Source organism: Mytilus galloprovincialis, chromosome 2 (genome assembly GCF_965363235.1).
Source record: "Mytilus galloprovincialis chromosome 2, xbMytGall1.hap1.1, whole genome shotgun sequence".
Classification (NCBI taxonomy): Eukaryota; Metazoa; Mollusca; class Bivalvia; order Mytilida; family Mytilidae; genus Mytilus; species Mytilus galloprovincialis.
In genome coordinates, this window is record NC_134839.1 from 55,367,820 (window position 1) to 55,384,212 (window position 16,393).

At 32.5% G+C, this 16,393-nt stretch overlaps 1 long non-coding RNA gene across 5 annotated transcripts; it reads left to right on the plus strand.

Annotated features, from left to right (window-relative positions):
• Positions 1-5,418: 5,418 nt before the first annotated feature.
• LOC143063877 (uncharacterized) lies at positions 5,419-16,188 on the plus strand. 5 transcript variants are annotated; one of them, XR_012975124.1, is made up of 5 exons: positions 5,419-6,065; positions 7,452-7,533; positions 10,543-10,725; positions 15,444-15,551; positions 15,982-16,188. It is a non-coding gene; the product is annotated as an uncharacterized LOC143063877 (long non-coding RNA). The 5 variants fall into 5 exon arrangements; XR_012975125.1 differs by lacking the exon at positions 7,452-7,533 and having other exon boundaries at positions 5,423-6,065; XR_012975126.1 differs by lacking the exon at positions 10,543-10,725 and having other exon boundaries at positions 5,426-6,065.
• The last annotated feature ends 205 nt before the right edge of the window (positions 16,189-16,393 follow it).

A 16,393-nucleotide genomic window follows, 5' to 3' on the forward strand; every position in this document is an offset into this window, starting at 1 on the left:
TCAAAATGATTGTAACAATCGTGATGACACACGATTCCACAACATATGTGCACTGCTAAATAAAAAGAAATCGGCGTGATTTTATGATCCGAGAAAAAAATGCTTCTCAGTTATTTAGTAATTTCACATAGTTGTGAAAGCGTTGACAGTGCGCACATTTTTCTAATAAAAAAGTGCCTTTTCTTTGTTATTTCATACAATTCATTTAAATTATCGCTCATGAGACTTAAATTGTATTTGAGAACTTAATATAAACGTGTTTCATTCCCTTTTAATTAATACATAAAAACACATTATTATTCAAATTTATCGCTATTCACACCAAGCTGTCATTCAAATGCTGAATGCTTTTCGACATGTATATATAAGGCTTGATCACTTAAATAAGGTCAAATTGAAATTAATATTGTCCCGTTACTAAATTATCTCAAAGTTCACAAAAATTCATTATGTTATTTTCCGGTTCTTTTAACAATGAGGCTTGTTTAGGGGGGGTATCAATATCCCATATCCCATTAAGTTTTTATCCCAATATCCCGTATCCTTATAATGTTTACCCCTAATATCCCAAAAAATATTGTTTACAAATATCCCATATCCCTAAAACTATTTTGAAATATCCCAAAAAATCATTATAAATTCATTCCCATACCCATTTTTTTCCTCATCATCACAACGTCAACAATTTTGACTGGGAAAACAAACTGTGTTTAAGGAAATTTACAGTGCATACTTCCAGTGTTAAATAAGAATATACATGTATGTGTCCAAAAGATGAAGTGTTCCATCTTAGAGCCTTGTATAACACACTCTTTTTATGTGATCTTAAACGATAAATTTAGTGTAAGGGGTCTAATTTCAGACTTTTTTTTAATTGTTCAAACCGTGATGCATATGACTGTAAAATTTTATTTTGATAGCATTTTTCTTTCATTGATAAGAAACTTCATCCTACACGTTAACCTATGTTGGAAAGAACAGAAGGAATCAACCCTGTCTCTTGTCCGAGATTGCTCTGACATCCAACGGCTGTTTTGCCAGACAAGCTGAGACTGTGGGACGTCAGAGCACGTCCATATCAAGAAGTGGATATTTAGCATGCAAGTTCAATAACTCAAAATTTAACACAAGAAAGCTTTCTGCTAATGTACCTTTATTACACTTCACTGTTGTAATATTTTTACAGCAGGCAAAATTTGCTCAGCCCTTGTTTTGCAAAGAAATAACACAGCATTTGACTCTGTGATCTTTAACTTTATGAATTACATAGATCCCAATATTTTTGTTACTTTTTTTTAAATTTCCTTCCTCACAACACCAGTAATAGAAAGAAATATATTAATTTACATTGATTATTTAGTAATTATTCGTTATTAACATAGTTTATACGGCGAAATATCTACTTTTTGATATGGGACGTGCTCTGACGTGCCTCGGCCCAGCTTGTCTGGCAAAACAGAGCATTCTGTGAAACGTGGAGACCTCTGAAGATCTTCGCCACGTAAAAAATAAGAGGTAAAACACTAGAAAATATCCTGTAATCATATAAAGCATCAAAACAAATAAAAACATTGACAACAATAAGGCTTTACTCATCAGATGGATACATCTAACAAAAATCTATGATTATTTCAAGAAAATTATCAATGCATATGAGCATATAATATAAAAAAAAAATATGTTATACACAGGTAAAATAGCTACGGACGTTTCACGGCCGTGGTAATAAACGTCCGTAAAACATCCGTAATACGGATGTATTACGGATGAAACGGTTACGTCCGTAAAACGTCTGTAAAAATACATCCGTAAAACGTACGTGTAAAAACTGACGTAAAACGGATTGTCCGTTTCACGGACGTATCGTAAACATACGTATCACGGACGTTTCTACAACATCCGTATTACGGCTGTATCATATTCAAAGATGTAAAAGTACCATGCATGATATACGCACGACTGCTTATACATGTATAAAGTAAAATTCTTAACTTGCTTTCAACATTCTGCATGCCAGACATACATATGTATAGTGAATCTCTGCTTCAAGGCTATAACTTTAAATATTTGCATAATATGAGTACATACATGACATACATGTACTAATATAATTTTTTATTATTAAAATAATTAACTTTTGTTCATTATGAACATCCATTCGCAACTACCCTATATTTTAAGCCTAGAAATAGCGTACCAATTATCAATAAGCACTGTTAATGAGGCCCCTCATGGGGGGGGTCCTAGTAATCACATAATCACAATTTTTTTGCCAATATAATCACATAATCATTAAATATTTGCTTATCTTTAGTAATCAAATAATCATAAACTAAAAATACAGTCCTAGGTAATCAAATAATCATGAAATATTTGGCTTAATAATCAAATAATCATTAAAAAAACGGCCAAATAATCACATAATCAAAAACCCCATGAGGGCCCTCGTTAATGTCAGAATTTCTCTCCCATCAGCCCAAAGAGTCAATGAAAAATATGTAAAATGTAAAATAAAAAAAAATCCCTACCTATCCTATTTTTTCAAAGATGTAATAGCTGAATAGCATGAACAAATATTATTTTATTTGACCTAATTACAAAAAAAAGAAATTGAAAAAAATCTTTGTATATTTTTTTCTAAAGGTTGTAATTACAATTAAGTCATTGTAAGTTGAATTATAAATACAAAGAGTGCTTGGCAGTGGCAGATCCAAGGGGTCCGGGGGTTGGAACCCCCCCCCCCCCTTTTTTTTGGCCAATCAATGCATTTGAATTGGGACATATAGTTGGACCCCCCCCCTGTTTTTAAAATGGCTGGATCTGCCCCTGCTGGGTGTCTTTCAAACAACCAACTAATCATGCTAATGATGGATGGTTAAATAATTGCCATAAAAGCAGTTAAAACAATATAAAACATCTAACATTTAACCTTATTTGCAATGCTTGAGCAAAAATGACTGTAGTCTATGTATATATTGTACAAGGCTGAATTAAAATTACCTCATACCAGGTTTCACCAATGGCAATAGACCTGACTGTTGTCTAATATGTCTAATATACTTGATTGTTGATCATTCTGATTATCTGTCCAAGTACAAAACTATGCTAACAAGAAATTGCACATGAGCATATAGAAAGTACCTGAAAAGTTTCAGATTGTTTAATGTCTGAAGTAGTTTCTACTGTTCAATGAGGATCATAAGATGCAGGGGGAAGGAAACACTCTTATCATGTTTTAATCACAACAACCAATGCAATAGTCACATGGTGTTCCTTCGTCCCTTATACATTTTGTACCCGCCCTTTAATATATTAAAGCCCTTAGAATGTATATGTTAAAGTAGTCTCAGAATCAATGTATGTAGAATAATGCCGGTAACATTAAAATGTTATCATACATTTATCCTCCTTTGGTGTGGAATAAGAGCAAATTACCTGCTAAGCTTCTATTTTATTGTGGGACTATGGGAAGAAAGGGGTACTATTTAAAGTATTTTTAGGCAAGACAGAAAATTAAAGTACAGGGCCTTTTGCTGTAGGTCTATTGTTAACGATGAAATTGGAAAGAGGATACCAATTACATTAATTTGTAACAAAAAATACAATCAAACGAGATAAGACAGAGAATAAAAGATAAAAATATCAATATTTAAAGCACGGGGGGGTAACTTCGATATTTTTTTGGTAGGGGTGTGCCATTTTTGCCTCAAAAAACGTACCCATTTTAATATAACATTCACTGAAATTCAGTACCTATAATTATATAAATATTTAAGAAAGAATGACCTATTCTTATATACAATATTTAAAATATGACCCATGCTTGTATAAGCACTAACTCATCATCACTCATAATTCATAAATATACCAGCTACCCTTAAGTTTTTATATATATGAATTGACATCGTTTGGTGCACATATATTTTATCGTTATATATACGCCAGGATTGTTGGATTATATGTAGATCATACACCAAATCAATATACAGTTATCAAACGTAAATGCATTTTAATATAGGATGTCATTAAAAAGGAGGGTCATTTTTATATAAAATCTCGCAAAATTATGACCCATATTTTTGGCACATCCCCGTATACCCAATAATAGGAAGTAACCCCCCCGTGATTTAAAGTCCCTTTAAACTTACCATTAAACATAAACTGACTGATCCAGAAATTTGTATAAAGGGATGGGGGGGGGGGGCACTGACTGTTAAAAAAACAGGCCCCACTAGTCATGCCATGTACTAGCGAACAGTTCGGAACTTCCCGTGGCTTCTCAAAATTTGGCAACCTACATCTCAATTGCAAATTTAGTAAGTACAATTTTGACTTGATTCGACATATTGACAAACATGATAACATAAGTGACACACTGACGACATTAAAAGATCAATGTAGGATAAAAAAAAATTAAATCAAATAGTTTAGGGGTGTGGTGGATGGGTAAACATTGCTGCAAGTTTTGCTTATCTCACATCAATTTTACATGTATATTCAATCATTTTTTTCCAAAATTAAGTAAAGAAGGTGGGGGGGGGGCAGTGAAAAAACTATGTTAATTAAGTTTTGTTTATTCCACATTGAACTTTTGATGTCGTCCACAAGATCTTGTGAGCTTAACGTTGAATATAGGAGGAGAATTATAAAACAAAATATATTGTCAAGTCCAAAATTTAGCCATTTCAAGGATCTATCAGGCTGATAATGTAGCACTGGCTATTATTAGAATCTTAATTGTATCGAGTAAATCAAGGAGACAGTTGGAAAACTTATAAGATGTTTCCTAATAATCATGATTACAAAAGAGCTTGACACGAATTTTTAACTGAAGGTCTGTCCGTTTGGTAAAATTTTGATTGCACTTAAATGAATACATAAGTGACCCCCCCCCCCCCTTCCTCCCCCGCCCATAATAAGTGTCCAAGACTTTAATTCTTCTCTGATTTAAGCTAGGATGTGTATAGTAAGTAAGTCAGTAATTTTTATTGGTTTGAAATCCAAAATCATAGGATTGATACCAAGACAATACACATTGGTTATACACAAACATCATGACAAACATACAGACATATATATCATACCAAATTCATAAAGATTGTACTATATATATATACACAGCCATGTATCACCATCATTGCTGGTGATCCGATGGATAAATCTGTTGTAGAGTTGTCACTGACTTAGACGTTCTTATACATATAATAATTTCTGTGACTGTATCTTGCATTAATTTGTACTGAACAATAACATCTCCATGGCTTATATATCATGTAATGTAGTACGACGCTAGATTAAAACTGACGAGGAAAGGTAACACACGGCCACCGAAAACTTTATTCATTGTGAGGGCCAGGTGGTCGTGTGGTCTAGCCAGCGGGACGGCTACAAAGGGGGGGGGGGGGGGTAGGGGGTTCTAACTATGTCCCCCTGCAAATACATTGATCGTCCCAAAAAGGGGGGTCCAACCCCCCTGGATCCGCCACTGATGTATGATAATGTCATGTAGGCCTATGTCTCCGATTCATTTCTTCATAGTTTTATATAAAGCGGCCGTGACTGATTTGTAGACAAATCCTTGTTTATAACAGAGGCCTATTTTAAAATACTCAGTGTACCACTTCTGAACTTTTTTGTATTTATTTTCAATACTTAAATCCCCATTCTTGATTCCAGACCGGGTTCCGGACTAACTCTCAATCATATACGTAAATGATCGTAAAGTGTATTCTCGAAAGCTTGACAAATGGAATACGAAAACCCGGAAAAATCACCGTTGCCGTTTTTTACACTATGACGCAACTCATCCATGGACGCTCGTCGGCTGCTGAATTCATGTTTTACAGTTAAAAAGAATGGAAAGATGTATACTAGTCTGATAGATAATACGAGGACCTCTGGTTTTTCAAAACTGTTGGATCAACAAGTTATTATAAACAGATAAATTGAAATGGTTTGCTTGTCGATTAACTTGAAGAAACCTGGTTTTAAACAAGAAAGTTGTGTGTCTTTTTGATGGATTATTTACATACCCGCTATTTTGTACTTGGAAAGCGCACCGAAAGGTAAATATTATCATGCAAATATTTAAGAAGATGCTAGTGGTATACTTTTCACGAAAAAACATTTGAATTTATAAATTTCATCGCATGCAAACCCGAAAATCAGTCTGACAAAGATCAGAAGATTGGCAAGAACGGACGCAAGTCAACTCGACCCACTGCCAAAACGGCCTACTTTTTTAACAACACGTCTCCCTTTCTAAAAATGTCCCACTCTTGTTAAGGGAGCTACCATTTTAGTTTTATTGGAGGTGGGGGGGGGTCACCATGTCACAGGCACTTGTCTCAGAAAAAAAATTCCCTATATACCTTAATATATCCGTGATAATACATATTTAATACATATATATAGGATTTTTTTTTCTGAGACAAGTGCCTGTGTGGGGGGTGCTTGGATGTTATTTGAAAAATATGCGGAACTGGAGTTCTGTCAACTTTAAAAAAAAAATGCAGGATAACATTTTTATCGTAGCCCCCACCCCATAAAAGTCAAGTGGTGGCTTCCTTACCAACTCATCCTGCTTTAAAAAAAAATTGCCCTACTTTATATAAAAATGGTTAAAATCTGTAAAATATACTCCTGCAAAGAATGGCCTTGCCCAACTTGCATGACTTGGGTAAAATCCAAATGAATATAATTAATATTTAATTTATATAAAAAATAAAAGTCTGCAAATTTGCCCTTATTTACATAAATTTGTACTTATCTAGACTACCTAGTTCAAATAATTATGACTTCTTGAAAGGCTATTACATTTTTTTTATTTGACGCCTTACTGTACATTAGAGTAAAGCGTCCAAAAAATAATATTATAATAGCCTTTCAAGACGTCATAATAATTTGGACTACTAGACTACCCAGAAATTAGAAAACACTGATATAAAAATTTAATATACATAAAATTGATAATGGAAATGGGGAATGTGTCAAAGAGACAACAACCCGACCATAAAGCAGACAACAGCAGAAGGTCACCAACATGTCTTCAATGCAGCAAGAAATTTCGGAGGCGTCCATCAGCTGGCCCCTAATTATATAAACAAATATATATACTAGTTCAGTGATAATGAACGCCATACTAAACATGCTAAACTCCAAATTGTACACAAGAAACTAAAATTAAAAATAGTACAAGACTAACAAAGGCCAGAGGCTCCTGACTTGGGACAGGCGCAAAATTCAAGCGGGGTTAAACATGTTTATGAGATCTTAACCCTCCCCCTATACATGTACCTCTAGCCAATGCAGATGTATGATATCTATTGATTTAAATTGATGTGTCATTTCTGAAACCATGATTGTGGATTCATATTTATTATTAAATTATTATGTACATGTAATTTATGTATTTATTTAGTGTATCATAATCTATTTGAACTTTTTTTTAGCTTACTCAAAATCAAGCTGTTTGGGCCTCCTCTTGTAAATGGGAAGTGGACTCCTTGAGAAGGTGAAAGGTCTGCTTTACATGTACGTAATGTTAATATAAAAATACAAAAAATGTGGTGATCATGGTGATAGTGAATGAGAAAATAGAGGAATTTTTAAAAGTGTAAATTCACTTTTTTCCACTTATAAATCTGTCATATTGTAATTATGATAATAATGTTTAAATTACATAATTAGGGAGCTACCATTTGATTTTTAGGGGGGGGCTAGGATGAAAAAATTTGTCCTGCATTTTTTTTTCAGTTGTAATTTCTGTCCTGCATTTTTATTTTTCACTCTATTCGGTCCTGCCTTTTTTTTATTAGTTTATTCCGACTTTTTTTTACCTAAATTGTCATCCTGCATTTTTTTTGCAAAGTGTCTCATCCTGCCTTTTTTTTACACTCAAAACTCCTGTCCTGCCTATTTTTTTCAAATTTCATCCTAGCCCCCCCATAAAAATCAAATGGTAGCTCCCTTATTTTCAAAATAAAATATTGTTTAGGTTGCTATAAACAGTTTCGTATAAAAACTAGGGGTTATTCCCCAACTAAAAATAGACATGGAGGGAAGTCCCTTTTTATCAACATAATTGGTGAAAAAGAATCATGTTTTTTGTATTTGGTTGTAAAGATATATTAATTAACTTCAATTAAAGCAGGTTGAATGATTAAAATAATTAAAAAAATTAGATTAAATATACATGTTTTGAGGGGAGACAACACTGTAAACAGTCTGGTTTTTTTGGCAGTGAAAATTGAAAACTTATTTGCAGACACTGTAGCTCTTTATGGAGCAGGCGAACGTACCCTGAAGCATGAAAGACCAGGTAAAAATCTATGAAATTCATACAACTTTGATTATGAAAAATGTGCAGGTATCATGTCTTCAGGGGTGTGCACATGACCTGATTTCAGGTTTTTGTCGAGCCTGCAACTTTTGTTGCAGAAAGCTCGACATAGGGATAGTGATCCGGCGGTGGGGGTGTTAGCTCACTTCTTAAAAGCTTTATATTTTAGAAGGTGGAAGACCTGGATGCTTCATACTTTGTATATAGATGCCTCATGTTACGAAGTTTCCGTCAGTCACATGTCCAATGTCCTTGACCTCATTTTCATGGTTCAGTGACCACTTGAAAAAAAAGTTCAGATTTTTCGTAATGTTGAATTCTCTCTTATTATAAGTAATAGGATAACTATATTTGATATGTGCGTACCTTGAAAGGTCCTCATGTCTGTCAGACAGTTTTCACTTGACCTCGACCTCATTTCATGGATCAGTGAACAAGGTTAAGTTTTGGTGGTCAAGTCCATATCTCAGATACTACAAGCAATAGGGCTAGTATATTCGGTGTATGGAAGGACTGTAAGGTGTACATGTCCAACTGGCAGGTGTCATCTGACCTTGACCTCATTTTCATGGTTCAGTGGTTATAGTTAAATTTTTGTGTTTTGGTCTGTTTTTCTCATACTATATGCAATAGGTCTACTTTATTTGTTGTATGGAATGATTGTAAGGTGTACCTATCTAGCAGGCAGATGTCATGTGACCTTGACCTCATTTTCATGGTCAAAGTTAAGTTTTTGAATTTTGGTCTTTTTATCTAATACTATATGCCATAGGTCATCTATATTTGGTGTATGGAAATATTTTATGATCTTTATGTCAGTCGCGCAGGTTTTATTTGACCGTGACCTCATTTTCACAGTTCATTGCACAGTGTTAAGTTTTTGTGTTTTGGTCTATTTTTCTTAAACTATAAGTAATAGGTCAACTATATATGTTGTATAGAAGCATTGTTAGCTGTACATGTCTGCCTGGCATGATTCATCTGACCTTGACCTCATTTTTAAGGTTCATAGGTCTTTATTTAGTTATGTTGGTTAATGTTAAGTTTATGTGACAGTTGTATTAAAGCTTAGCTTTATACTTAGGACTATCAACATAATATCAATGATTAGAATAGAAGGCGAGACATTTCAGCGTGTGCACTCTTGTTTAAGCTTAAATTAGGCAATGTTTTTCCCAGTTTCTCTGGATAAAACTTTTTTATACTATTAAAAGTACACTTTTTTTTATTCCATTATAAACTAGAGAACATTCTGATTCCAGTGATATCTAGTTTTATACAAGTATCTTTATTAATCAGTCCACCACTAAGGTTCACTTATACATGGTCCCTCAAAATATGACGTCATAGAAAAAAACTGTTGATTGCACCCTTAACAAGAAAAGAAAACTCTCCACCAGAAATCAAGTGACATCGAAGTTAACTGTTAACATGTACAACAATAGGTCACTTTAGGGACGACATCAAAAGTTCACTGTAGGATAAAAAACTTAATTCACATAGTTTTTTTCACTGACCCCCCCCACCCCCCTCTTAACTTAATTTGGGAAAAATTGATTTACCAATAGGGATATATGTAAAAATCGATTTTAGATATACAAAACTTGCAGAACTTTAACCCCCCACCCCCAAACTATTTGATTTAAGTTTTTTATCCTACATCGATCTTTTGATGTCGTCCCTTACATCCTTCAACAATGACTATGAGCAAAGCCAATACTGCATATTCAGTTTTTAAGGACCCTATATGAGAATCACCAATTTGTAAATCAATTCAAACAAGAAAACTAAGAGACTGATTTATACAATGTAAAATATAAAAAACAGAACAAAAAAAAATATGATAAACCGCAAGATAAGACAAATTGAACCACTAAATTACACTTATTTAGTTAGAAATATGTGTCGGATGACCCCTCTTGCTAACTAACATGCCAACATGACTAAAAATAGAACATAGGGGTAAAATGCAGTTTTTGGCTTAAACATGTATCTCTGAAAGCAGAAACTAAAGCATTCAGAGCAAATTTGACCTGGAGTTAAAATGTTTACCAGGTTAAGAAGAGCTATCCTTTTTTTTCAGGGAAAGTTTGTTGGTCTAGTTTAAAAAATCAAAACTAAGCCAATTTTGCAAGATCAAATATTAAATGCAATTTTGGCAGATATTATAACTTCATTTCATTAAACATTATTTCTTTTAGCATTTTCAAAGAATGTACAAGTACAAGTACTTTGAGAAGTAGGAGAAGATAAGCAACAGAACAGAATTCATTTGGGTCATTGCTGTCTAGATTATATAGTGGATTCATAGATTGTCATTATATTGATTTATGTGCATATGAGCACAGAGGAGCAGTAGTCCATGAATAATTTTGTGATGAGAGGTATGTTTATATTAAAATGATGCCTAGTTTATTTGATAATTTTGCTCTCTTGTCAAACTCGGTAAATCATGGACATGTAGTTTCCAAGATTTATTTTAAAATTTGAGGTCATAGAGTTCCAAGTTTTGATTCTTGTTGTGGGCAAGTTTGAAAATTATCCATGTTAACAGTTAGAAGTGACAAATTATTTTTTTTACAAAACCATAAACAATTTAACTAAGATTTAACCCTTTCCTCCATGGAATTTTTTTTTTACAAACTTGATTCGCATAGGATTTTTTCATTAAAAAATATCATCAGGTTTAAAGTATTAATGCATTGTAAAAACGAACATTTCATCAATGAAATTCAAGTCAGATATTCTCCTGAATATCCTTTTCATATTGGATACAATTTTTTTAAAGTCTTTTTTAATATGCAGACATTTTGTAGTCAATGCATTTCAACTGAGGTACTACACAGGCGTCAAAAGGCGTCATTATGGAGTAAAGGGGTGGGGTCAAAAAGCGTCATTATGGAGGAAACGGTTAACCTCAAACTAATTAAAACAGAAAATGTTTTAGTTCTAATCTATAGCGTTATGCCCTTTATATACACAGAAAAAAGTCCCATAAAATCTAACTTGAGGAAAACTCAAAAGTGGCATTTTATATTTCCTTTGGAAATTAACATTGGAAGGGGAGATAACTCCGCAAAAATGAGTCCTTTTTTGGTCAGTTTTTGGTTGATTTTCTTGAAATTTATGTAAAGGCTTAAGCACGATACTTTTATGGAGTTATAAGTTTGTATTTGACTAAATTATATAATCATGATAATCTCCTGCTCATGAAATGTACAAAACCGAAGTGTTACAGGTATTATTTTTTTTGGTGCATTTTTCATTAAAGAAATTGCAAATTTGAAGCTTTGAGACCATTTTGAAAAAATAATGTGAATATTTGGTATTGTTTATATCTGTATATTATATTCTTTCAGCATCTTACTTGTCTAAAGAAACTTTAAACCACAAAATGAAGAATACGTGCTTAATTATTTTTATCAAATTTGAGATTCTTAATTACCTTGACACCAAGCAATAGGTATGGGCTTTGCTCATTGTTGAAGGCCATACAGTGACCTATAGTTGTTAATGTCTGTGTCATTTTGGTCTTTTGTGGATAGTTGTCTCATTGGCAATCATACCACATCTTTTTTATAATAACTTATGGTAAAGTGATTAATATTGTGCAATTGTAGTTATAATATAGGGATATTGCATGAATATTGTCATGAGTAAAATTTATATTGCACGAGCTTCGAGTGCAATTTTTGTTCTACAAGGGACAATATTTCCCAATATTCATGCAATAATTTTGAAGATGTATTGCACTGGTGCAATATTATAGGGTTATTGCATGAATATTGGGGTATATTGTCCCGAGTTGAATTTTATATTGCATAAGCTTGCGAGTGCAATATATGTTCTACGAGGGACAATATACCCCAATATTCATGCAATAACCCTTTTATTGTATAGCAATATAATATTTGAAAGTAAAAATTGGTTTAAACTAAGAGTTTGTCATTGATAACGTCATGATTTTTTGAAGATTTTTGCACTAGTGCAATATTATCAGATTATTACATGGCATTTTTCATATCGCATGTATTATCAGCCCTAGGTTCAATATCAGCCCAAGAGCCGCATGGCTCGAGGGCTGATATTGACCGTTGGCTGATAATACATGCGATATGAAAAATGACATGTTATGATCTTTTTATCATATGCTTCAACAGTAGAGAAAAATAACAGATTCATATATTGATCCTTCTACGTGGTTCCCGAAAAGATCTTGAAAGAGTAAAAAGTTCACGGACTTTGGACCCAAAATTTGATACATTCAATAAGAAATCTTTCTATCATATATATGCCTCAACAGAGAGAAAAAAAAAACCAACATTTTAATATGGACGAATCGACAAAAAAATAATTCAACAATATACATGATGAAAATTGTTTGGAAAAGTCAACTTTTTTTAAAGTAACTTTCTAAATTATGTTTCAGAAAAACTTAAAAAATGCATTTATTTAATATTTTTTTTTTATTTAATTTAATTATTTTACACAATATACTTTCCAGTATTCATATAATTGTTTTGTACACTACTTTGTAATGTTTTTCACTGAAAACGTAGCATTAAGGTGTATTTTCCGGAATTTGCTGAGTATCACCGGAATGCCATGTGATAACGTTACGGAAAGGCATGTGATAACAATCGAAGCATGTGATAAACTTTTCATATCAGCCCGCTAAGCACCAATTCGAAAAATATTGAAAATACTTTAATTTAATGCTATTATCATATGGTAAAAATCATATGTTATTAAGTCTAAGTATATGATAATAGAATTTATTGCACGCTAACTTTTAGTTATTTTCTGTGGGAAATATTATATTGCTATGCAATAATAGAATTTATTGCACACTAACTTTTGGTTACTTTCTGTAGGAAATATTATATTGCTACATGTATGCAAAACTTCTTATAATTAGTGCTTCACTTAAATGTTGACAAGTTTCTTACTCCTTGATACAGGTCCTAATTTGGATTGTAAATAAATATTTGACATATTATATGTTTCTGAATAAATGTAGTCAAAGAACTTGAAATTGGTTACACAGCTACTTTTGCATCTATGTACTATTTCTGAAACAAAAAATATGTAGTACTGTAGCTTCGGAGGCGACGGCATCAACAATGTATTAGTTTGTGATTAGGTCTAGTTTATGGTGAACCACATGTGATAGGATAATCATATTTGGTATGCAGTTGTATAAGCATTGGCACATCTCATTTCCATGGAGATTATTTGGCCCTGCCTTCTCAGTCATGGTCTATTGACTTCGAAACTTTTGCTCATACATGTATTAGTTTGTGATTAGGTCAGTTTATGGGGAACCACAAGTGGTAAGTCAATGATATTTGGTATGCAGTTGTATAAGCATTGGTATATCTCATTTCCATGGAGATAATTTGGCTCCGCCCCCTTAGTCATGGTCTATTGACTTTGAAATTTTTTCTAAGTTATCATGTATTAGTTTGTGATTAGGTCAGTTCAAGGGGAACCATTAGTGGTTGGGCAATGTTAATTGGTATTCAGTTGTATAAGCATTGGCACATCTCATTTCCATGGAGAATATTTGGCCTCGCCCCCTCAGTCACAGTCTAATGACTTTGAAACTTATCTTAGTTTACATGTATTAGTTTGTGATTAGATCAGTTTAAGATAAACTGCTTATGTTTAGTCAATAATATTTGGTATGCAAATTTATTGGCATTTGCAAGTATTGTTTCCATGGAGATTATATAGCCCCACCCCCTCATCATGGTTCATTGACTGTGAAACTTTTACATACTTTACACATTAATGTTTGTAATTAGGTTTTGGAACAATTATACATGTACCGTACCTAAATGTTACAATAATTTTTAAGTAAAGAAAGTTATGATACTAAATATCAAAAGTAAATGTCCAGTACTATAGATTTTAAATACAGAAACATTACCTATGCAAAAGTAGCAGTTTATATGAATTCAAGAATTGAATCTACATGTATATTCAATTAAAGATTTCTTGCTGTTGTGCAATACACTGGGCTGTTACGCAATAATTGGTTAATCTGTTGTCAGACTGCAAACAAACAATAATTTCTCAATGTCACATGTATATCAGAAATTTATAAAAAGAAAACTAAAAGGAGGTTTTCTTATATTAATAGCTATAAATCGGTCATCAAAGTTTAACGAAATTTTAAGGATACATGTATTTCCAAAAACTTGAAAGTCACCCCTTTTCTTATGACATGTATGAAGAAAATCTTATAACTCAGAAACTGACAAACTTAAATTTATAAAAATCAAATGGGAGCTTACAACAAAAAATATGAACAATTTAACTAAGTTTCATGATATTCAGCATTTTTATGTCCCACTCAACAAAGTTTTGGGGGTATAATGTTTTTGACCTGTCTGTCTGACGTCAAGTCCTGTTTCTTGTCATCACAACTGTTCTCAAACCACACAACATGAAATCTTTTTAGATAATAAGGACATACAATGTAGATGTGCATATCGACAGGAAATTAAGATTCAATTTTTTTTTTTTAGGAGTTATGCCCCTTTGAACTTATTTGCTTTAATGTACTACTTCAACAGTTATTATTGCAACTCTCCAGAATCCACACAACAAAATTTCATGAAACTTTGTAGATAATAAGGACATACTATGTAGATGTGCATATCAACAGGAAATTACAATTCATTTTTTTTCTAGGAGTTATGCCCCTTTGAACTTATTTGCTTTATTACTACTTCAACAGTTTGTCATTGCAACTCCTCTGAATCCACACAACAGAATTTCATGAAACTTAGTAGGTAATAAGGACATACTATGTAGATGTGCATATTGACAGGAAATTATGATTCAATTGAAGTTTATCAATTGCCAAGGTACATTGAAAGGTTGTTCTTTTATTAAAATCTGCACATACATGTATATAGGATTTTTTTATAAGCTTAAACTTGATCTTCTTTCTGTTGTTAGCTTACATTTTGTTTCAATTTACTTAAAAGTAAAAGTATATAGGAAAGGTATAAATTAGTGAGCATCGGTTCATACTACATATAGTTTTTGTCTGGACTTCTTGATTAATTTATATATATATATACAATTTTAGCTTGTTACCAAATGAAAGGAAAGGACATTATTGGCAAGGATTGATATTACTGGTGAACATGTATGTCATGTAGGTGTGAATGCCCTGCAAAACAGACCTGATATCAAAGTAAGTTCATCTGTAGAATTGCAGTTAATTTAAATAATTTTATGTTATCTACCTAAAACTGTTTCAAGTTTAATTGTACATGTACAGTGTTGCTTATTTTTCTCACTTTCTGATTCAATGCATGCATTAAGCCTTACTCTGCTCGCCTCCTTCTGCTCCATACACACACACTTGAGATGTCAGAAATTCAGACTATCATAGCATTTACATTACAAACTTACCTAGTCAGACTGGCCAATATTATGTTTTGATAAGTTAACGTTGTTATTTAGAAAACATAAAATATTTGCCACTGGACATTCAAATAAGCAAAAAAAAAACGACCAGTTAATGATTTTGCATTAACAGAATGAATTTGCAAACATATAACAATTAGCTTATGTAATTCATGGAAGTTAGATTTATATTCTTTATGAATATTTTATTTCAGTTACCATCACAGTGAACATGGTGAAGAATAACCAATACCATGAATACAGGACACAGAAGACTACCTCACAAACTTGGGAATTTTACAAAAAATAGAACGTTTAAATTTACAAAGAAGACATTTATTTTGACATTCATAGACTTGGAAAGTAGAGAAATTATAATGTGAATATAAATCCTTGGAAATAAAATTTTGAACTTTGAAGAAGATTGAAGATTATGTTTGTTCTAAGAAAGTTTGAAGAAAAAGGATACATTCAAAACTGTAAAAAGGAAACATTACAGTATTCTCAATTTATACTCTTGAGATCAATTACTCTTGATATATAATTAAAAGGACTTATAAAAGTAAGGACATTTGGTTGAATTGCCAATGAGAAAAATATCCACCAGAGTTCACATGATGTGATAGT